Genomic DNA, 25,557 nt, shown 5'->3' on the forward strand with positions numbered 1-25,557 from the left:
CCAGTCAGAGGCAGAGTTCAGTTTTTCCTCTCAGCAAACTTAAAGTTTCCCTCAAGAGAGTTGTTTTGTGTCCTCCTCTGGAAGCAGGGTATAGAAAACCCATTTTTCTCTAATTTCCAGATGTATTTCCCAGCAAAATTAGTGCCATTTTAGTTCTTCACCTCTTGATTCTTTTGTTATATTTTTCAATTGTTTCAGAAATTAGGTGGAGAAGAGAGGTGCTATTTACTGGCCCCCAAAAGGGCTCCAAAATTTTGCCTTTATGATAATGAAAGTTTGTGTGATGATCACAAATTCTTTTTATTTTTTTCAAACTTCCAGAACCAATTCTTTCTCTACCTTGCCCAATTCCCTGAGACATGCCCTGTTCTAGTTGAGGAGGCCTTGATAAACAGCAGAGTTAGGGCTATCACCCTGATTAACCGTGCCCTAGAGTTGTTATTGTTTCCAAGACTTTCTTTTGATGTGTATTGTACCAGGAACAGATGAACAAACCACATTTGGAATTGTTAAACTATTTCTCAGAATATTTTTCAAAATTTTAAAAAGCAAAATGCATTCTCATAAACACTTTTCCCATTAAAGCAGTGCGTGTTGTAACGCAAACTCTCCCCATATGGTTCTGATTCATTTACACTTCCCCCCTCAAAAAGTTGTTTGGGGAAAAAAATACTTGATTGCCCAGTAAATTGTTTTGATCTTTTTATTTTCAAAACAGGATACTTATCCAAAGTAAACAAAATTCAAAGTGGACAGTTGATGTCTCAATTCTATTCTGTTGTTCTAAGCTTCAGTGTTCCATACTCAAACATTCACATTACCATTTCTAAGCCAAACAATTACTAAAATATTTACAAATGCACATGGCTTTCTAGAAAAATGTGAACATGTTGTCCTATATAGCTCTGATATATACTGAAAATTTAGTTCATTAAAATGCAGCATTATGAAGGCCTTGGGTCAGATAAACACATTGCTAAAACATATGTCAGTGAATATTGGAATACAACATTGGTTGTACTAGATTATATAGAGATTTAGAAAGAAATCATGGTAATTTAGTCCAAAATTGCACTTATTTTGTACTTGAGACTGAGTTCAAGTTTTTTAGTGGGTTGAGTATTCCACAAGGACTTTATTTAACTTCCTTGAATAACTCATAACTTGGGAATGAAAATGTAACTGAATTAGAAATGTATTTTACAAGCAAACTTTGAAAGATAATCAGAACTGGATAGTAAAGTATATATCCAGAATTAATAATGATTTTAATACATTTCTGAATTTGAAGTGTTCTAACCAAAGCGGCCTCATTAACTTTGTGAGTTATCACCTTGTCATCACTGTAATATTTCATGGAAGACTCAAATTACAAGTTAGTTGTTCTAACATAAGTTTTAATATTTAATCATAATTAAATAAGCTTATGAGTATATAACTATAAACTTTTAGTTATAAATTGAATCATTTATATATCAATTATGTATGTTGAAATAATTTGTAATATTAAGATGATTACCATGGTAGAGGCATATTACTAGTGGGTTATTAAAATTTTTGATATTCAGTTTGTTAAACATTATATTCCTCCAGATTGTTTTTATCTATAAAGAACACTCAAAAAATGAAATAGAAGTTGATGAATAAAAATTATATCCTCAGCTAACAAAGAATCAGTGATATTCCATAAAATATGTCTACAAAATATTTGCCTTTCAACAGATTTTTACCATAAAATAATTCTAAAATAATTGTTAGGAAAGCTATGAACTGTTGAATGACTTTACATACATTATTTTCAATCCTCACAATTACCTTACATTTTTAAAATGTTGTCTTCATAGTTTAGATAAGGAAACAGAGGATTAGAGAGGCAGCATGACTTTTAAAACTAGTGAGAAACCAGGTTACGTTTAAACTAAGTCTGACTTGTTCTAATGAATGAGTTTTTTCCACTGCAATGCTTTCTCTCAAATCTCTTAAGAAGAGTTTGTGATAATGTTTTGTCTTGCAGAAACTACTGCATATTTTAAAGACTTATTCATGACTAAAATTTACTAACATAAAAGTCTTTGTAAATATTGAATCAAAAATCTGATTTTTTTCTTTAAAGGTCTAGTTCTAGATTTACTTATTATTAATGTATAATAAGAACTAACAAAGTATAGCTCATGGATCAAATCCAGTCTTCTGCCTTGTTTTTGCACAGGCTATGAACTATATTTAAAATGACTGAAAAATAAAAAATAATATTTCATGACAATGAAACTTATATAAACTTTAAATTTCAGTGTCCATAAATAATGTCTGATTAGAACACAGCTACATTTATTTGTTCATTGTCCATGTCAGCAACAAAGACAGTGTGACATGCAAAATCTAAGATATTTACTATCTGGCCCTTTACAGAAAGGTTTGCTGACCCATGATATATAATAATAAAATAATAGCTACGAATCACAATTTAAATAACATGAATTAAGGTATTTCCTTATTGTATATGGTAAAAATAAAGTTGCAGAGAATGGATTATAGTTGTCCCTAGGTATTTGCAGGGAATGGTTTTAGTATGAATTCTATGGTTGGTTGAATCCACAGATGTGGGACCTGTGGATGCTGAGGGCCAAAGGTAATTGGAAGAACATGGTAATTAAGCCAAAACATAACTATATTGGTCTCTAAGGCAACATGTTATACGTTATTTAAATCACTTGTATCACAAACTGCTTTACAATATTATAACTTTCGATTGCCAGATGCTATTATGTGACATCATTGGTAGAGTGGGTAGTTTCACGAAGAAAACTACTAATTTGGAGACCCAAAAAATGAAAATACCTTAGATTTTCTATAGTAAAAATGCCTTGCCCCCACATAAGGGAGTTGTAGGAAAAGAAAGTTGTCCTTTAAAAGATTTGCAATGTCTGACATGACTTAGGTTGTACAGATAAAGTTATATGTGGGAAATCAACTAGAAATCAAATATGCAAAATAAATGGGAAAAATATAAAAGAACTGCATAGCAAATATTCCAGTTAGAAAATAAACACTGTAGACTTATATTGCTCTTTTATTGTGTAAAATATGAGTTATAGCAGTAGGTCATCTTGCAAAAATGAAAATAATTTATTTTAATAGAAAGTATTTTTTGGTCAAAACCGTATGCACACCAGCTTCCACAGCTCCTTTTGATTACAATGATACACTACCATACAAATAACGGATACAATATAATAGTATGAAACTGTCAACTTTTATCCTTCAACTTTTATTTAGAAACCACAAACATTTAGAGTCAAAATGTATGACCTAAAATCTGCTATTGTATGATATAAAAATCTGCCGTTGTGATTTATCTAAAAGCCCGGGATAAGGCAAACTTACAAAGCTAATAGTATCAAAGTACAATGGACTATCTTAACTTTATTTCCTAGGGCTACCTGTGTCTAACACAGGAATCTATAGAGAGAGGAAATATGCATATTTCAATTGAATGATGTATTAAGACCATTCACATTTAAAGCAGCACCCACCTGGACCCTTGTCACTTAAAAAAGAAGTTCAGTTTAAAAAAAAACAAAACCTACAAGCAAATAGAAAGATATACCATGCTTATGTATTGGAAGAATTAATATTGTTAAAATGACCATACTACCCAAAGCAATTTACAGATAATGCAATCTCTAACAAAATACCAATGACATTTTTCACAGAACTAGAACAAATGTTCTAAAATTTGCATGGAAACACAAAAGATCCAGAATAACCAAAACAATCTTGAGAAAGAAGAACAAAGCTGGAGGTATAATGCGCCTTGATTTCTAACTATACTACAAAGTTACAGTAATCAAAACATTACGGTACTGGCACAAAAACATATACATAGATCAATGGAACAGAATGCCCAGATATGAACCCACACTTATATTGGTAATCAATCTATGACAAAAGAGGCAAGAATATACAATGGGGAAAAGACAGCCTCTTCAGTAAATGATGTTGTGAAAACCGGACAGCTACATGCAAAAGAATCACACTGGACTACTTTCTCACACCATGTACAAAAATAAACTCAAAATGGGTTAATGACTTAAATGTAAGACTGAAACAATAAAATTCTAGATGAAAACATAGGTAGCATGCTCGTTGACAGAATACATTTTTTTTTCTTAAGTCTTCTCGGACAAGGGAAACAAATGCAAAAATAAATAAATGGGACTACATCAAACTAAAAATCTTTCGCACAACAAAGGAAACTACCAACAAAACAAAAAGGTCACCTTCTGAGTGGTAGAAGATATTTGCAAACTATATATCTGATAAGGGGTTAATATCCAAATTATACAAAGAACTCATACAACTCAACGTCAAAAAAATAAGCAACCTGATTAAAAAATGAGCAAAGAACTGAAATAGACATATTTACAAAGAAGACATACAGATGGCCAACAGGCACATGAAAAGATGCTCAACATCACTAATGTTGAGTGGTGGTTAGGTGCCACCACTGTGGTGCTGTGGTGGTTAGTCATCGGGGAGGTAAGTGTTCTATAATCTTACGATTAAATCTCAGTCTTTCAGTGGACCTGTTACCCTGTATTGTGACAGTCACATTGTTTCCAAACTTTCCCCTTCCGCTTAGGTGAGACAGAAAGGCTAGAGGGGTGTGGAATTAAGGAAATGCTCTTCCTCCAGCAGTAAAGGATAAAGCACTGGCAAAGTCTTCTACAGAGTAGTTTTTTTTTTTTTTTAGAGAGAGAATATGTGGGTATATTTCACAATGATTGCTCTTCGCCTTCTCTTGACAGAGTCAAAAGGGGAATCTTTCTTGACACCTTACTATGAAAAACTAGTGGGGTTCCTGGAGACAAACCCACAAAAGGATGCTGACCCCCACTACCACCTCAGACTACAGGCCCTGGCATTTCTCAGTGTCTCAGATTTTAAGAAATCATCAAAATTAAAATTTAAATGTTCCTATCAGTTGGTGGCTCCAGAAGCTTCTGCTCCAAGTAAACAGATCCCAGTTGCAACTCTCTGTGTTCAAATGTCTCTTCACATTTGGGGGTGGCAATTTGCCTGGCCAATGTAGTTCTCTGACAGGTTCAGGAAAAGTCACTGATGTTCAGTTGGTTGAGCATTTTCATGTTCTAGGGATGGGAGTGACCATTCCAAGACTTTTACATTTTGAAGCTGAAACCAGAACTGATTTATTTTTAGTGGCAGGTAAATTGATCAGGTTTTCCATAAGTGACCTAATTTACTGAGTCTTCTTGGTTAGATTCATGAAATTTTTTGTTCTTCTTCCAAATCTAAGCATTTGAAAATCACAGAATATGAAATATAAAAATATGAAAATCAGAGAGAGCAAAGATCATCTCCTATGTGCTGATAATTCTACTTCAAAAGTTATAAAGCAGGAGTGTGTCTTGCCTTGCCCTTTCAAATACATAAAAATATCTTAAAAAATGTTTCATAATCTGGATAGGTAACTGATAGCTTTTGCAAGTAGAAATAATTACAAATGTTAACAAATGATAAAGTGTGCTCAAAGTGAAAAAGGTCTCTGCATTTCTTTCACTCTAGCAGCCAAGAGCAAATTAATAGTATTTTAAGTTTCTACTAGAGTCTCTTGATGAATATCAAAGGGGATACAAATAATTGTTTACAGCGTAAGTCCATATAATCCTGTTTCTGTCCATCTATTTCTTATTCTTCCGCATTTCTTAAATCCACCCCACACATTTTTTTAGCTTAAAAGAAAAAACCTACTCTTTTCAAAGTCTTCCATCAAGCTCTGTCTTTTTGCCCCCTCTTCATTTCTTCCTTTGCTTTATGTCTCTTTTACACCTCAGTCTTACTCAGTAATTTTTTACAATAAAAGTAATTTTAGTCTTCCAATTCTATTTCTTCCAGTTCTTGGGGTAGCAAGGAGCAGAGAGACAATATTGATACACTATATATCTTTGTCTCCATTGCATATTTACAAAGTTTTTGCCCCCCAAAATCATTGCTTTAATTTTTAACTCATTACATTCTTTAAAGAAGTCAATTATCTTCCTTAAATAGTAAGGATACAATTTTACTATTATGAATCACCAAATAATATTCCAGTGACAATATCACAAGTTACATAATAAAAATCACAGTTCAAATTGACAATACTAAGTTATACCAATGCAATAAGTCAATTTTCCTAGTAACAAGGGGTGCTTTTCAGGGACCTCATCTTGACAGGCCTGTCAGGAGGAATGTAGCCCAACCAAAACAATTCACAGAAACTATAAGATGTTCTCTCATAGATAAATGATACAAGAGAGGAATCTTTCTTGCATTTTTCAATATAAAATTGACACTGTATTTTTTGTTTATCTTATATCTTTCGCTCTGGCTTCTTAGATCTATATCCTTTGTTGCCCCCAAACTATAGGCTCATGCCCTCCAAATTTCTCCTACTGTGTCTGACAGAAGCAGATATATGACAATTTCCTCTGACTTGTTGGCATACATCTGTCCCTGCCCCATCTCTATGCTAATTCTCCTTTTCTCCTTGAGATTCAGTGAGCCATGGACAACTCCATAGTCGTTAAATAGCTCTTCAGTACACTCTACATTTTTTTTCCAGTCCCCAGGGTTGAGTTGCTGCTTACATTTTCTTTCTATAGTACCACATTGGTACTCCTTTTCCTGCAGACTTAGAATTCTTCCCTGACATCCCACCAATCTGAATCTTTGGTGTCCTGCTTGACTTTGGGCAGTTCCTTTTTCTGGAAATAGAAATAGCTCTTAGGCAAGTGGCATCATTTTTTTTTTTTTTTTTTTGGCTGCATCGGGACTTCATCGTGGCATGCAGGAGCTTTTTTTTGTTGCAGCGCGCAGGCTCTTCATTGTGGCGCGTGGGCTTCTCTCTAGTTGTGGCACGTGTGCTTCTCTCTAGTTGTGGCGCGCAGGCTCCAGAGTACATGGGCTCTGTAGTTTGTGGCACACGGGCTCTCTAGTTGAGGGGCACAGGCTCAGTAGTTGTAGTAGGCAGGCTTAGTTGCCCCGCAGCATGTGGGATCTTAGTTCCCTGACCAGGGATCAAACCTGTGTCCCCTGCATTGGAAAACAGATTCTTTACCACTGGACCACCAGGGAAGTCCCTGGCAAGTGGCATCTTGTCAGCTTTCTGTATATTTACTTTGACTCATCTCCCAGTCGAGAAGTCTAAGTTCCTGAAACTCCATCATGCTTTGGGCTGTGACAGTAATTGCTTCTACAATGCCCATTTTGCTGCACTCCACCATCTTACGCAAAATTCTTTTATTGCTAGAGGAAAATTTGAAGTCCTTTTACAAATTTTGATTCTACTCAAAAACTCTTGTAATCATTTTGTCTTCTTTAACTTTCTTTATCAACTCTTAGCTTTGTTTGCTTCTTCTTATATCTAAAACATATGGATTATCTTCAAGCATTAGAGCCAATAATACACACTTCGTGTTTTCATCACCAAGTGTAACCTTATACAGCTTGAATTTAAAGAATTGATATCTAAAAGAATATTATCTAAGAACATTCTATTATATGATTTGTACAGGTATTCTAAATTCTATTTCTCAAGCAAGTTATGTGACCAGAAGCTATGTACCTGGAAGTCATTAACTCCTCTAGCAATATAATACATCAACAATCTATATTTTACTGTTATGGTCTCAGGTTTTATTGAAAGTCAGTATAGAAAACAGTCACAAAAAACAATATTTTGGGGCTTCCCTGATGGCTCAGTGGTTGAGAGTCCACCTGCCGATGCAGGGGACACGGGTTCGTGCCCCGGCCCGGGAAGATCCCACATGCCGCGGAGCAGCTAGGCCCGTGAGCCATGGCCGCTGGGCCTGCACGTCCAGAGCCTGTGCTCTGCAATGGGAGAGGCCACAACCGTGAGAGGCCCGCATGCCGCAAAAAACAACAACAACAAAAAAACAAACAGTATTTTGTATCTTCTTTAAAAGCATTCTAAGATTTATTTAAACTAACAATTATTAGAAGGCTGGCAAGAAACAGATACTGCTTAGGCACCAGTGACGCAAAATAGATAAATAAAGCTAATTCTTTATCTTCAAGGCATCTATAGCCAAAGAATTTGGGGAGGGGAGGAAGGAGAGGAGACAAGGTATGTAAAAAAATAGGTATGTTACATAATCTCCCTTTAATGACATTCTACGTGCTAAATGAATTTTATTAAACTAATAATACATTAAATAAATGTATTAAATTCATGACAAAAATGCTGCCTTTCATTTAATAATGAGAAATTTATGCTCTCTGCCATTGATTAGTTATCAGAAAATAAAATTTAATTGTAAACTGAAGTGAGGATATTTATTGACCACAGTGATAGAAGGGCTTGAGTTCCTCTCCATATACATTTCCCAGGTACTATATATAGGGTAAAACACATATTTTTAAATCATAAAGAGTAAAAATAGATTCCAAAAATATGTGTTCATAAGTTTTATTTTTAATATAATAAATTGCCCATTTTAAAATATACATAAGTTGAAATTATGGGTTATATATATATATATGTTACAGATGTAATAAGACACAATTTGCATATCAGATAAAATATAGTAAATTTCTGATAAATCATCTTACTTTACTTTAAAATTAATCAAACTCATCATTTGATATTAATTCACAATGGTACTTTTCAACCATGTTTTATAATTTCTATTTATTTAAGAAATTTTCCAATTAAAAGTACTTCATGAACTAACTTAGATGTTCCAGATATCACAGATATCTTGTTATTACAGATTCAGATTTAGATATCATTGAAATCATTATACTTGTTTCCAAACTCATGTAGTCAACAGGCATCCAGGAAAAACACACACACACACACACACACACACACACACACACACACACACATTGGAATAAACTTTAAGAACAACCTCACCTTTTTTTTTTTTTAGAGACAGCACTTAAGTTCTGCTCTCTTAGAAAATTTTAATTATGTAATCAGTATAATCAATGATAGTCACCACATTATACGTTAGATCCTCAGACTTCATGCACCTTATAACTGAAAGTGAATATTGTTTCATCAACCTCTCCCTATTTCCCTCACCCCCAGTCCCTGGCAACCACCATTCTACTGTTTCTATGTGTTTGAACTTTTCTTTTTAGATCCCACATAAAAATGATACCATACAGTATTTGTCTTTCTGCCTTGCTTATTTCATTTACCATAATGCCCTTCGGGTTCATCCATATTGTCACAAATATCAGAATTTCATTCTTTTTTAAGGCTTCATAATATTATATATATATTTCACAACTTCTCTATCCATTCAACTGTCAATGGACACTTAGGTTGTCTGCATACCTTGGTTATAGTGAATAATGCTGCACTGAACACAGAAATGAAGACATTCCTTTGAAAACCTGATTTCATTTCCTTTGGATGTATATCCAGAAGTGGAATTGCTGGGTCATACAGTAAGTAGTTTGATTTTTAATTTTTTGAGGAACCTCCATACTTTTTTCCCTAGATGCTGCACCAATTTACATCTCCACCCACAGTGTGCTGGGGTCCCTTTTCTCTACATCCTCACCAACATTTGTTTATCTCTCATCTTTTTGATAACAGACATCCTAGCAGGTGTGAGGAGATACCTCATTGTGCTTTTGATTTGCATTTGCCTAATGATTAGTGATGCTGAGCACATTCCCATGTACCTGTTGGCCATTTGTATGTCTTGGGGAAAAAAATCTATTCAGGTTCTTTGCCTATTTTTTGAGTTGCTTGTTTTTTTGTTAGTGAATTGTATGAATTTCTTGTATATTTTGGATATTAACCACTTTCACATCTGTGGATTGCAAATATTTTCTCTAATTGCGTAAATTGTCTTTTCATTTTGTTGATTGTTTCCTTTGCTGTGAGTAAAACCTTGACTCATGAAAATTTTAACTATGTCAGTTATCAAATATCTATGTTCTGTTCATTCATTTTTAAAGTGGGCATTATGTAGATATCATAAACATATTTCATAAATATAAAGTTATAATAAGTAAGGTAAGCATAATATTGGAAAAGAAAAATGATGAGCAAAAAATTACTTTTCCTCCCAATCTTCAAACCTTTTACTTTTGCTAGTGAAAAGTAATATTGCCTCACTAGCCCCTCCTAATAGAGAAACAAAGAAGCAATTTACAATTCCCTTAGAGAGTGTAATGAAGAACCAAGATATATTTAAAGGTTTGGGATTTATTTAATAATGCATTTCCTTTGCATCTTACCATATTTAAAAACCACAATATTTTGCTAAGTTTATACTGAAAAAATTAAAATACTATCAAGCTCTGCTTAAGATAGAAAATTGTGCGAACTCTAAAGAAAATGGAGAATTTATTACTGCGTTTATTCATTCTATTATACAATGTATTTACTCATATGTGATAATGGATTCTCTAGGATTCCCCTAGCTTCAGGAGAGAAAGCATGGTTATGTGGTGATCTTAAGGCCTACAGATTAATTTATCAACAACATAAAATTAATTAAATAAAGTATTATATATACACTGGAAATCTATATAGCCATTAAGGACTATGTTATATGAGCATACTAATTGACATTATGTTATATAAGTATATTGATTGGCATTTAAAGTACCACATGCATAATAAAATGATAAAAGCAGATTACAAAACATGCACACAATATGGGATTTTTGTTTATTTACATAAAAAGTATATATGAATAAACCCAAGGTAGTGACGCATTCAGAAACCAATCCATAGAATCACCTGCCATTCTAATTTAAAATGTAGGCCTGAGCCCTGACTCACGCTTGCTAAATAATTATGTTAAGGCTGAAGCCCAGGAAATTTCATCTTAAGTTTTTCTATATTTTACACTCACAATACTTCAAATACACTAATTTAGGAAATGAAGAAATAGATTTCAAGAAAGTTCATACTTTTTTTGTTTCTAATTTAATAGATATGTGATAGTGACAATATTGAGTACCTGAATGTTTAAGCCAATTTTTAAATTTTAGGTAAGCTTTTCTTTTTAATTCTTCTATTTGTAAGAAGTCCAGAGATGTACTGATATATTTTTAAGTGAAAAATGAGTTTATTAAAAAAGTGGTAAAATATATAGAAATATAATAACCTACAAGTGAAGCCAATCTAACAATATTGTATAAACTCAGCCTTCTTTTTAACCATAAAATATCTTTCGTACAAGCTATATTTCAACTACCCATCACACACACACAAACACACACAACACACACACACACAGTTATTTTTACTCTCTTAGTTGTATCACATTTTATCAATTTTACATGAAGTGAGACTGATAGCTTTATAATAGCTCCCTTGCCTGTATGAAATCAGTGAATTAAGCAAGGGTTTTAATTGTAAAAAAAAAAATTAAATCTCTTAAATCACAACTTAATAGCCATTTTCACTAACAACAAGTATTAATTACCTCCTAGCTTAATGAAAATTAATTGCTATTCTGCCTTGACAATTACATTGTGATCGATCAAGTTTAAAGGACCTGCAACGTTCATGCGCTGTAATTCTATTGCAATCCATTAAATCTGCAGCAGATGATAACCTTTAACTTATTCACATATTAAGGAATTCTAATGGCAGCTCTGGATGTCACTGTTTATACAACAAGTGATACATCAAATTGCCTCATTCCCTTAGCTCAATTAATGCGGTTTGTCTTTACTGATATGGGACATTTCCAATTCTACTACAGTGCCTTCATAACTAAAGCATTTACATTACATTTTTAATTCAAACAACCAACAATGACTAAGGAAAAGTAATGCAGGTTTACGATAGCATTAGAATTGTGAAAAATAGAAAAATAAATACAATAAAATATGTATAAGACCTATGCTATGAAAACTACAAAACATTTCAGGAAAAATCAAAGATGGCCTAAATAATTGCAGAGATATATAATTGGTCAAAGATTGAAAGACGAAATACTATTAGGATATCGATTTTCCCCAAATTGATTTATAGATTCTATATGATCCCAAACATAATCTCTGCAAGTGGGTTTACAGAAATTGACAAAATAAGTCTAAAATTTATATGGAAAAATAAAGGATGTAGAAGAGCCAAAACAACTTAGAAAAAGAATAGCTTTCTATTTTTTTCTAGAGGACTATCACTATCTAATTTCAAGATTTACTATAAAATGACAGTAATCAAGACAGCATGGTATTGGCATAAACATACAGATAAATGAAACAATATAGGAAGTCTAAAAATAAACCTACCCGTATGTGGCCACTTGGTTTTTGGCAAAGATGCCAAGGTAATTCAATTAGGTGAACAATATTTTTTTTCAAGAGATGGTAATAAAACGAGTGGATACTCATATAGAAGAATCAATGTATCCCTTTTCTGATGCCACCACAAAAATTAACTTGAAGTACATATATAGAGCTAACCATAGGCGCGCGTGTGTGTGTGTGTGTGTGTGTGTGTGTGTGTGTGTGTGTGTATAATGAGATAAAGCAAACGTGGCAAAATGTTAAAATGAGTGACTCCAGATGAAGGTATAAGGGATAGATAGGCACTACAGAGTTTTTTCACTTTCCTGTATCTTGAAAAGTTTCAAACTAAAAATTTTGAGAAAATATCTGAGTCAAATACTAAAAATATTAACATTAAAAATGAAATGATTAATAGAAATATTTAATAACATAGCTAATTTTATTAGCTTTAACATTTAAATGCTGCATTCATGAAGAGTCTGATTGTTTTAATCAGTACCTAATACTCAAATTGTTGCTCAAATAAATTACCCTTGTTCTTTGCTATGGGGATATATAGCTTGTTTATATACAACCTCATAAATAGGTCACACTCTATAAACTTCAAACAGGCCTAAGTGGCTGTAACTTCTTATCTCCCAATAACCATGAATGTGCTGAGAAGAAAACTTCAATAGGTTTGAAATTAAGACAGTCCTCATCCCCATTCAGATTCCGAGATTAGTATATCAGACTAAATCCCATGACATTCTAGAACAACATTCTCTTGCAGTCTTGCCAGAGATAAAGCCATTTTTTACTCAGTAAAAATTTATCTGTTTTCATTTTAATCACAAAGCAATACCCTTCTTTTCTTTTATTGTCTTTCATCTCAGAAACTCAAAATGTTTTAAGAAAGACACAGTAGTGTTTTCCATTACAAAGAAAAGAGAAAGGAGTTAGAGATGGGCTTCCTCTATTTCAGTGTCTCCCCCAAGGCCTGACACAAATGCTAGAGAACTCAGCAATCTCAGCTTCTCAGAAGTGGTGCAAAGTTACCTTTGCTGAATATAATGCCCGTTGGGTTAGTATTCACATTTCAGTAAAGCTTCTCTTAAGTTTATTTTTCTGTAAAGCCAAACACAAATCTGCCTTTAACAAGGGCATTATGTTTTTCAAAAGTGGGCTTTGAAACACTGATATGAGAACTGTGATAACAATGTTAAGGCACACATTAAGGGAAAAGTTACGTGGGAAAAATACAAGGGAAAAAATAAATAGGTAACAGTGTGTCCAGTAATCTCCAAATCAAAGTTGTCCACTTAGAAATGATCATTATGTTTCATGAAATGATGAACAGAAAACTCCAAAGTGGATGTAAATTGTATGCGGAGCCATTTGAAACCTTTGAAATATAGGTCGTCTGCAATTGTAAAGGGGTATGTTTCTAAAATTCCTTTGTAAATCATTTGTTAAGAACTCAGAAGGAATTTCCCCACTGAAGCTATATTATTCATGATGTCTCACAGGTTAGGTTTCAGACCAAGGCCACAAAAACCTGCTATTTCCCAAGTGAATCTAAAATGTGGTAAAACCGACTACCTTTTCCTCTGCCACTAGAGCACACTCAGTCCCTCTAAGGCTTCTTGTACAGTTAATGCAGGGAACAGTGGAAAACCATGCCTGAAAAAAGAATACCATGCCCTATAAACTGGCTCCAGGGTCAGATGAACCTTTATGTCAGGAATATCTGCTGTGAACTGAAAATGTAAATATCCCAGGTCCAGTTTCCACACAGGCCTGTTTTCTGGTCTATGGTTCTCAGCGAAAATGAAGGAAAATCCAGGCAAAGGAGAGTCAAGGCATGTGCCCGGGAAGAAACCATACTCATGTTATTAGTATCTACATTCCATCCTCCTCCCAAATCTTTGTAATACTGTATGACTCGCTGGTGTTCTTTTTTTTTCTAAGTGGCCTTATCTTTGAAAAATTTTAATTATCAACAGTAAGTACAAATTATCATAATATACAAATTAACAGCAATGATTAATATTCTAAATCATGAATTATAACAATTATTAATAATGTACAAACTTTTATTAACAACACTAGAAACCTTTTATTGAGCACCTACACATACAAAGTACTTAACTCGTTTACTTCTCATCCTCCTAACAACACTTAAAAGGAGAATTCATTAACCCCAAAGTGCAGAGGAGGAAACAGATGTTCACAGAGATTAAAACTGTAACCTTAGTCTTTCATCAACAGATATTCACAGAGATTAAAACTATAAACTTAGTCTTTCATCTCTAAACTGGTAGAGTTGGATTGAAATTTAACTCCTCCGACCTAAACTACTTCATTCATTCATTCAACAATTGTTTGTTGAGGGCCTATTAAATGGCATGCAGGTTCTGAGAGTGATTTATCTTTAAGAGGCAAATGTGCTTTAGGGGATTTAGTGTGGCCAGAAATAGAGGGGAGTAAATCAAGGGGAGAAATAGGAGCAGAAAGAAATGAGAGCATATAGGATGGAGGAAGAGGAATAATAGGATAAAGCTGTAATTTAGAGAAATCGAACGAGAGACAATTGTTAAGTTTTTATAATGGATACTGATATAATTATATATTACATATAGTTTATATATTACATATATGTTTATATAGTCACTTTCATTTCCTGATGATATATCCCATACCAGATATTATAGATTTTTACAGCTGAGCTCCACTTGCTTTTAATAATAAGCTCACTTCTCTGACAGAGCATCAACCAGGAAAAAAATGAGAGTATATATGTTTACACTATTTCATCTTTCCAAAAATGTGAAGAGTAGGCTGCTAGTCATGTAAATATAGAGTGGTATAAAAATAATAACTTTATATGAGATAAGAAGCTGAACTTCTGATTAAAAATGAGATATAAAGGAAAATGATAAATATGGAATTTTTTTCAGATTTTAATGTGATGGTGGTATACAAATGGCAGTTTCATGAGGAAGAAAAATATTTCTGCCAATATACGAGTAAAGTTTAGGATGATGTGCAGCTGAGAAATATGCACTGATTTAGAAAAGACAGAAAAACAGGCTACTATTACATGGTATGAAAGATAGGCTAGGCTACTATTACACAAGGTACAAAACTGTAACAGCGGCCACAGAATTAGGAATGGAAACATTTTCTGTCCACTTGCCAGTTATTAAGAAGAATCTGGTGAATATTCATAGAAAATTAGGGATATAGGGAATTCTCAGTCACAATGTGAATACCACATTGCTAATATTTGCTGGCATCATGATAATTTCTACAACCTTTGTTTTAAGAGTTCTCAGGTGCAAAGAGTGGTCATGTTTCCCTAGGTATGATATGAGCTCCAGCCAAGTGAATGGTAATTACTTGCATGCCCTCCATGCCTATCCCAACCCTTTGTGTCAGTGATATTTCCAATATGCAAGTTATACACATATAAGACTTATAGTTCTACAGGGTCATTTTTTTAATTGAAGTATAGTTGATTTATAATACTGTGTCAGTTTCAGGTATAAAGCATAGGGATTCAGTTATTTTTTTCTGATTATATTCCACTATAGGTTATTAGAAGATACTGAAAATAATTCCATGTGCTATACAGTAAATCCTTGTTGCTTATCTATTTTATATATAGTAGTTTGTACCTGTTAATCTCATACTCCTAATCTGTCCCTCCTCCCTTCCCTCTCCCCTACGGTAACCATAATTTTGTTTTCTATGTCTGTGAGTCTGTTTTTGTTATGTGTATAGATTCATTTTAATTATTCTTTAGATTCCACATATAAGTGATATCATATATCACATAATATTTGTCTTTGTCTGACTTCACTAGGCATAATATTCTCTAAGTCTATTCATGTTGCTATAAATAGCAATATGTCATTCTTTTTATAGCTGAGTAATATTCCATTGCATATATATATTACATCTTCTTAAGCCAATCATCTGTGGATGGGCACTTGGGTTGTTTCCATGTCTATTTACTACCGTAAACAGTGCTGTTATGAACACCAGGTGCATGTATCTTTTCCAATTAGAGTTTTTGTTTTTTCTGGATTTATACACAGGAGTGGGATTGTTAGATCATATGGTAGCGATGTTGAGCATCTTCTCATTTCTATGTTGGCCATCTTATGTCTTCTTTGGAAAAAAATGTCTATTTAGGTCTTCTGCTCATTTCTTGATTGGGTTGTATGTTTTTTTGATATTGAGTTGTATTAGCTGGTTGTATATTTTGGATAGTAACCCCTTGCCATTTGCATCATCTGCAAATATTTTCTCCTGTTCCGTAGGTTGTCTTTGCATTTTGTGGATGGTTTCCTTTGCTGTGCAAAAGTTTTTAAGTTTGATTAGGCCCCATTTGTTTATTTTTGCTTTTATTTCTTTGGCCTTGGGAGACTGACATAAGAAAATACTGCTACAAGTTATGTGAGAGAATGTTTTGCCTATGTTCTCTTCTAGGAGTTTTATGGTGTCAAGTCTTATATTTAGGTATTTAAACCATTTTCAGCTTATTTTTGTGTATGGTGTGAGGGAATGTTCTGATTTCACTGATTTACATGTAGCTGTCCAGCTTTCCCAATATCACTTGCTGAAGATACTGTCTTTTCCATTGTATATCCTAGCCTCCTGTGTCATATACTGACAGTAGGTGCATGCATTTACTTCTGGGCTCTCTATTCTGTTGCATTGATCTATACGTTTTTGTGCCAATACCATGCTGTATTGATTACTGTAGCTTTGTAGTAAAATCTGAAGTCTGGAAGGGTTATACCTCCAGCTTTATTCTTTTTGCTGAGGAATGCTTTGGCAATTCTGGATCTTTTGTGGTTCCATATAAATTTTAGGATTATTTGTTCAAGTTCTGTGAAAAATGTCATGGGCAATTTGATAAGGTTCACATTAAAACTGTAGATTGCTTTGGGTAGTATGGCCATTTTAACAACATTAATTCTTCCAAACCAAGAGCATGAGAACTTTCCATTTCTTTGAATCATTGTCAGTTTCCTTTATCAATTTGTTTTTTTAATTCGGTTGCATTGGGTCTTTGTTGCGGCAGGCAGGCTCCTTAGTTGCAACTCACAGGCTCCTTAGTTGTGGCTCACCAGCTTCTTAGTTGTGGCACATGGGCTCCTTAGTTGCGGTAGGCGGGCTCCTTTTATTTTTGTTTTGGTTGTGGCTCATGGGCTCCTTAGTTGTGGCATGTGAACTCTTAGTTGCGGCATGCTTGTGGGATCTAGTTCCCTGACCAGGGATCAAACCCAGGCCCCCTGTATTGGGAGCCCTGAGTCTTAACCACTATGCTACCAGGGAAGTCCCTATCAATGTTTTACAGTGCTCAGTGTGTAAGTCTTTCACTTCCTTGGTAACGTTTAGTCCTAGGTATTTTATTTCTTTGGATACAATTTTAAAAGCAATTGTTTTCTTACTTTCTCGTTTTAATAATTGTTAGTGTAAAGAAACACAACATATTTCTGTATAGTAATCTTGTATCCTGCTACATTGCTGAATTTGTTTATTCTAATAGTTTTTGTTTGGAGCTTTTATGGTTTTCTATACAGAGTATCATATCATTTTCATACAATGACAGTTTTACATCTTCCCTTCTTATTTGGATACATTTTATCGGGAAGGCTTTCCGCTTTTCATTGTTGAGTATTATGTTGGCTGTGGGTTTGCCATAAATACCTTTTATTATGTTGAGATATGTTCCCTCTATATTCATTTTGGTGAGTTTTTATCATGAATGGATATTGAATTTTATCAAATGCTTTTTCTGCATCTATTGAGATAATGATGTGGTTTACTCCTTTGGTTGATATGACGTGGTATATCACATCAATTGATTTGCATATGTTGAATCATCCTTGTGACAATGAGATGAATCTCACTTCATCATGGTATCTGATTCTTTTTACGTGATGTTGGATTCTGCTTGCTAATATTTTATTGAGGATTTTTGCATCTAAATTCATCAAAGATACTGGCCTGTAATTTTCTTTTTTGTAGTGTCTTTGTCTGGTTTTGGTATCAGGGTGATGATGGCTTCATAGAATGTCTTTGGGGGTATTCCCTCCTCTTTAATCTTTTGGAGGAGTTTGAGAAGGATCATTATAAGTTCTTCTTTGTATGTTTGGTAGAATTCTTCATTGAAGCCACCTGGTTCTGGACTTTTGTTTGCAGGGGAGTTTTTATTACAGATTCTTTTTCACTGCTAGTGATTGGTCTATTCAAATTATTTCTATTTCTTCTCGATTCAGTTTTGGTGGGCTGTAAGTTTCTAGAAACCTTTCCATTTCTTCTAGGCTGTCCAATTTGTTGGCATATAACTGGTCATAGTATTCTCTTATAATTTTTTGTATTTCTGCACTATTGGTTGTTATTTTTCCTCTTTCATTTCTTATTTTGCTTATTTGGGTCCTCTTGCTTTTCTTCTTGGTGAGCCTGACCAGAAGTTTATAGATTTTGTTCATCCCTTCAAAAAACCAGCTCTTGGTTTTATTGATTATTTTTCTATTGTTATTTTAAATCTCTGTTTTATTTACTTCCTATCTGATCTTTATTATTTCCTTCCTTCTGCCGACTTTAGTTTTTGTTCTTCTTTTTCTAATTCTTTAGGTGGTAGGTTAGGTTGTTTATTTGAGATTTTTCTTGTTTTTTTGAGGAAGGTCTGCATCACTACGAACTTCTCTCTTAGGACTGCTTTTGCTATATCCCATAGATTTTGTATGGTTGTGTTTTCATTGTCATTTGTCTCAAGGCATTTTTAAATTTCCTCTGTGATTTCGTTACTGAGCCACTGGTTTTTTAGTAGCATGTTGTTTAGTATCCATTAATCTTTTTTTTTTTTTTCCTTTCTCCTGTGGTTGATTTCTAGTTCATGCTGTCGTGGTCAGAAAACATGCTTGAAATAATTTCTATCCTCTTAAATTTTTTGAGGCTGGTTTTGTGTCGTAGTATGTGGTCTTCCTAGAGAATGTTCCATGTGTGCTTGAAAAGAATGTGTATTCTGGTTTTTTCGGATGTCATGTCCTGAAGATATCAATTAAGCCTAACTGGTCTATTGTGTCACTTAGGATCTCTGTTGCCTTGTTGGTTCTCTGTCTGGAAGAACTGTCCGTTGATGTCAGTGTGGTGTTAAAGTCTCCTACTATTACTGTATTCCCATCAACTTCTACCTTTATTTCTGTTAGTATTTGTTTTATATATTTAGGTGCTCCTATATTGGGTGCATATATGTTACCAAGTGTAATATCCTCTTCTTGTATTGATCCTTTTATCACTGTACAGAGTCCTTCTTTATCTTTCTTTATGACCTTTGCTTTAATGTCTATTTTGTCTAATATTAGTATTGCTACCTCTGCTTTCTTGTCATTTCCATTTGTATGAAATATCTTTTTCCATCCCCTCACCTTTAATCTAAGTGTGTCCTTTTCCTTAAAGTGGGTCTTTTGTAGGCAGCATATTGTAGATTCTTCTTTTGTTATCCAGTTTGCCACTCTATGTCTTTTGATCAGAGCGTTTAGTCCACTGACATTTAAGGTAAGTATTGATAGGTTTGTATTTCTTGCCATCTTAAACTTTGTTTCCCAGTTGATTTTGTATTTCTTCTTTGTTCCTTTCTTTTTCCTTTTCCTTTTGTGGTTTGATGGTTTTCTTTTGTACTGTGCTTGAATTCTCTTCTTTTTGCTTCTCTGAATCTATTGTATGTTTTATATTTGTGGTTATCCTGGTTTTCAGGTATGTTAATCCATTAATATACCTACTTGCTTTCCACTGGTAATAATATAAGCTCAAACACATTCTAAAAAATCTATATTTTCTTACTTCCTCACCCACATTTTGATTTTGATGTCCTATTTTACATTTTCATGTTTATCCTTTTGCTGTTCATTGCAGTCAAAATCTCCTTCACAGATATTTTTTAAAATCTATGTACCGGCTTATTTAAGTGACCTATAATCTTTTCGTATATTTGCTTTTTCTATTGTGATTTTACCTTTCCTATAGATTCCTGTTTCTTTTCTATTTAGAGAAGACCTTTCAATATTGCTTTTACGGTAGGTTTACTATTGGTATATTAATTTAGTTTTTGCTTGTCAGAGAAATTCTTTATCTCTCCTTGTATTCCAAATGATAATCTTGCTGGGCAGAGTATACTAAGTTGCAGGTTTTTCACTGTCAGGACTTTGAATATATCTTGCCACTCCCTTCTGAGCTGTAGAGAAATCAGCTACTAGCCTTAATTTCTGTAGAGAAATCAGCTACTAGCCTTAAGGGGGTTCTCTTGTAACTATTTTGCTCTTGTTGCCTTAAGAATCCTCTCATCATCTTTAACTTACGCCATTTTAATCATGATGTGTTTTGGCGTGGGTCACGTTTCGTATCGTTTGGGGCCCTCTGTGCTTCCTGCACCTGGATACCTGTTTCCTTCTTTAGGTTTGGGTATTTTAGTTTTCAGCCATAATTTCTTCAAATACCTTTTGATCTCCCTCTCTCTCTCTTCTTCTGGAACCCCTATTATGCATAGGTTGGCAGGTTTCATATTATCCCATAGATCTCATATATTGCTTTCATTTTTTTCATTTGTCTTTCTGTCTGCTGTTCTGATTGGGTGATTTCCGTTATTCTATTTTCCAAATCACTTACTCCTTCTGTGTCATTCAGTTTGCTATCCATTGCTTCTAGATTGGTTTTTATCGCCGCAACTTGTCTCTTTTTGATTGGTTCATCTTTATAGTTTCTAGTTCCTTATTACAGTGATCTGCATTTCTATCAATAATCTTTCTTAGTTCATTTAGCATTTTTATTACCTCCTTTTTGAACTTGGGGTCTAGGAGAATGGTAAGGTCTGTTTAATTATTTGTTCTTTCAGGGGATTTCTCCTGCTCTTTTAATTGGGAGTGGTTCCTCTGCCTTTTCACTTTAGTTAAATTTGTCTCTATGAATTTAGGAGAAACAGTTATCTACCATGGTTTTTAAGGGGTGTATTTATGTCGGAGCATTCCTGTGTAGACTGTGCACGTCCAACAGTTTTGGTGTGAGGGCTTGTTTTTGTACGGATGCCATCCACATCTTTCTTCTGAGTGTGCTGGTCATTATCCCCTTAATAGGGGAGGTAGTTGGTGTTGTACTGTCTAGAGCATATGCTGAATGTGAGGCGGAGCTTCCTCTCTGCTCTGTGGCTGTTACTGCCCTGTTGGGGTGGGGTCTGCTCCCCAGTTGTTGGAGCAGAAGCCCTGAGGTTCAAGCTTGATCAGGCTCCTTTGCCCTTGAGTGCGTTCCCTACCCCAAAGGAGGTGTTTGCTGAAGGAACTGAGGCCCATGCGGTCACAGCGGGCCTATGTCCCACCTGTGTGGGCATCCAGGGTTCCATTCAGAAGCAGCCCAAAGTTGCATCCCTTTCTCTGTTGTGTTTGTCCCAGATCTAGTGCAAGGCTGTGGTGTGGCATAGGATGAGGCTGGGTGTCGGGGCATTGTGGCTGCACGAATTGAGGTGGCTGTGCTGCTGCCTAAGATCTGGGCTGTCTCTGTGGCAGACTTCTTTCAGGACTTGTCTGCCTGAGATCAAGTGCTAAGCTGTGGTGGTGGAGCAGGCAGAGCCAAGACACTCTCCCTGGAAAATCAACTGCTGTGTACGCCTGCCCAGGGCTCATCTGCTCAAGATTCAAGGCTTAGTCTCTGTGTGTTCCTGTGGCACCACCTGGTGTGCTCTGACAGTGGTCTCCACGGCTCCACCCAGATCTCACCCCAGGCACCCCTGGTCTGTCTCTGTATAGATAGATCAAATCTTTGCCTAATCTCACACCAGGCTGTGGTGGGTAGTGAGCAGGGCCCCTTCGGATTGGGAAATGTGGCGAGGTGGCAGCCACCAGTGCAAGGCTCTCTCTGCCCTGACTGTTAGCAAGCCTGCATGCACACACTCTAGAGGGTCAAATTTTAGCACCTACTTTTTCCTGCCTGAATTCTGAAACAAGTAAGGTAGATGAATTGGAAGAGGAAAAATTAAAATATCAGCTTTATTACTGATGGAGCAGATACAGACCATGGCTCATGTGTGCAGCATCCTAAGCCTTAGGTGCTGGTCTCATCTGCATCCAAAATACTGGACAGACTCATCAGTACAGTCACAGGCAGAGCAGCAAAACCATAGGTCTTGCCTTGCAGCCTTTACCTCCAAGCTTAGCACATGGCTCTATTGACACTGAAAGATGTATCCCAGAATGCAGTGGGTAAGAAAGGGAGTAGCAAAGCAAGCCCAGTTCCTACTTCCAAAACCACCTGCCAGTTAAGTTACTCCTTTACTCCTGGGAAGGCACAAATGGGAGCAGAGAGAGATCAAGAGAGTTGCCCTACTGGATATACCTTTGAATACAAGGAATAATCAGGACTCGGAATTACTATCTTCTCAAAAGAAAGCAACACTGAGTAGTAGTCAATCATGGACATAGTGATTTACCATCAATGAATGAAAAGTGCTAATCTTTCTACTCATTCAGAAAACATTTAAGGAATATCTGCTTTCTGTTAGTACCATGCTAGCATCTGAAATACAAAGCGTATAAAATATAGCTTCTAATCTCAAATAGTTTACATTCTATAACTATGCAATATATTCAAAATAAAATCTCAGAAATAATTTGAGGTATGCAATACAAATTAGAGATCTACACCACACTGTTAGAATCTTTGAATCTGACTTAAATTATGAAATCATCGAGATAATATCTACATCAAATTTTATAGACAAAACATAATCTTGAAAAACAATAAGCTACCTTAAATTCAACCAACTTCAATAATTCAGTTCTTATCAGATGTCTTACATTCTCAATTCTTTCAAGACCAAAACTTCCAACTTTCTGTATTTATAAAAATCTGGGGTTTTATTTTGTTTCCCTCTCAGACATATGATGCCTCCCTATCACTGCTAACACTCCATTTATTTAACATTAACATTTTATGAGTTCTGTAAAAGTGAAGAAGAATCATGTTTTGTTCCATTATTCTCTCAAAGATGGACTTCATTAAAACATGTTTCTTTGGGTTTTTGCCAAGCAACTGAGATAAAGATAAAGTAGTATAACAAGAACCTTCTGGTTCTTTCAGTAACAATCACCAATCAATAGGATTATGCTAAATTTCATGCTATAGCAGGTCATATTTTATCAAGGTTCCACTGCATTTACAATAAACAATAGCTCACTATGTAGATCCCTTTATTAACTCTCATAGTAGTTGTTTAGGTCTGGAAACTTTCCAACACAAAACTTTTAATGTCAATGTTGAAAATATCAACATATTAGAAAAACAAAATAGGATTATTTTCATGCAACTCCCAAAATACGTTAGAAGTATATATTCTTAAAAAGGAAAAGGTTATTGTTGTATAAATAAATATTTGTACATAATAGAAATAAAAATAGCTAATATTTATTCAGTGCTAAGAAACACTGGGTCTACGGTCTTAGGTATATTACCCCATACGTTAACTTCATTATGGCCCTTTGAAATAGTTACTATTATCTCTGTTTCACACATAAAGAAATTAATATAAAGGAAACAAAATTTAGCCAAAACTGAAGTATTTAAGTAATTGCTCAAAATCACAGCTAATAAGTATGAACAATGCTGGATACAAACTAGGATCTGGAGGACTCCAGGCCCAGACTCTTAAAGTATTCTGACTTCAACAATCCAACCGAATGAGTGTACATATTTATATAAAGATTCTCACACGCTGTTAAATGCCAATATAAAAAAATAAATAAAATGCTTATATAACATACATTATATTATTATATAATAAAACTATATAAATTATAAATATTTATTATAAGTAACTAAATTATAAATAACTTACCTTATTTATAGACATGCTTATAGATGTAGATGGATTTGAAATTATGCATCTCTGTACAGATTTTTAGATACTCAGATTATACCAGATGACTACTTATTCCATATAAATCCAAGTAACCTCACTGCTATAAATTAAAAGCTTAATACTTCACATATTTATACTAGCAAACTCAAAACATACTTGAAAGAAATATCACAATACATATATACGCACGTATGTCTTCTATAGTAACATGACTAATGAATTAAGTAGATCAGACCTTACCATGAAGTTGATTCTGTAGAAACTGGCATGTACTGTGAAGATATAAATTATATATTCCTTTAAAACATGAATTATAAAATAAATATGCAGTATAGATTTTTAAAAAATTCACAGCGGAAAAGCAGACAAAGGGTATAAATCCCTGCCCTTATTTGAGTTCTTTTGGCTTTAATAGCTCATGAACAGAATCACCTGGAGAGCTTGTTAAACTACAGACCACAGGACCCAACTTCTTGTGTTTCTGATTCAATAGGTCTAGAATGGGTCTGAGAATTTGCATGTTTAGCCCATTCCCAGGTGATGCTAATGGTGCTGGTTCAGGAACCACATTTTGAGAAATACTCTTAAGAACCTCAAAGTATAAAATCAAATTTTAACCTCTCCACTTACCCTCATCATGCAGATCAAATCTTGGGTACCAACTGCTTTGTGAGGATGTGGACAAGTGAGGAACATGTCCATCAGCAAGTAGTTTAAGTTGTTCCTGAGACTCCCAATATATTTGAATCACCTGAGGAGCTTCTAATAATTCAGGCCCCATCCAAAACTAATTAAAGCGGAATCTCTGGGTATGGAATTCAGGCACTAGTAATGGTAAATCATCCCATTTGATTTCAATGTGCACTCAAGATTGAGAAAAACCAATACAGTGGTAAGAAAAATCAAGAAATGCCCATACCCAGTGATGGCAAGCAGCAGCCAACATATTACAGATCACAAGAACATGAAGATGGTCAGTCACTATGTATTGTTTTTCTATCAAATATATAAATGTTTATAGTTATTTACAACTGTATAATCAATACTGAAGTGGTCTTTCATAAATACAAACTATATTTATAATACAATTATGGTTTAATAATTACAGTCAAAAACTCATGTTGCAGCCTTTAATAGAAATTAAGTGAATATGACAATTAAAATGGGGATGATTCTGATTAAAAGAGACTTGAGTCAGTCTGTAAAGGAAATTCAGTCATACAGAGATAAAGTGAGAAGTTTCCTGAAGAGGATGTAAGAAAATGTATAAAAGTATTCTTAATCTACTCCTGATCCTTATTAATAAGCATCTTTTAGTATATTAATTAGTTGTTCTCATGCTTCTATTCTTTGAGCTA

General features: G+C 34.4%; 1 protein-coding gene across 9 annotated transcripts in view; it reads right to left on the reverse strand.

Moving 5' to 3' along the window:
• The window catches only part of SEMA3A (semaphorin 3A), an 859,827-nt gene that overhangs the window by 785,607 nt on the left and 48,663 nt on the right, over nt 1-25,557 (reverse strand). For all 9 annotated transcript variants that reach the window (XR_013829775.1, XR_013829776.1, XR_013829777.1 and 6 more), the window contains one exon: nt 24,440-24,471. The gene's annotated coding sequence lies outside the window, so the exon portion shown is untranslated. The remainder of the gene's footprint in view (nt 1-24,439; nt 24,472-25,557) is intronic.

The sequence above is a fragment of the Stenella coeruleoalba genome (assembly GCF_951394435.1).
Source record: "Stenella coeruleoalba genome assembly, chromosome: 9".
Classification (NCBI taxonomy): domain Eukaryota; kingdom Metazoa; phylum Chordata; class Mammalia; order Artiodactyla; family Delphinidae; genus Stenella; species Stenella coeruleoalba.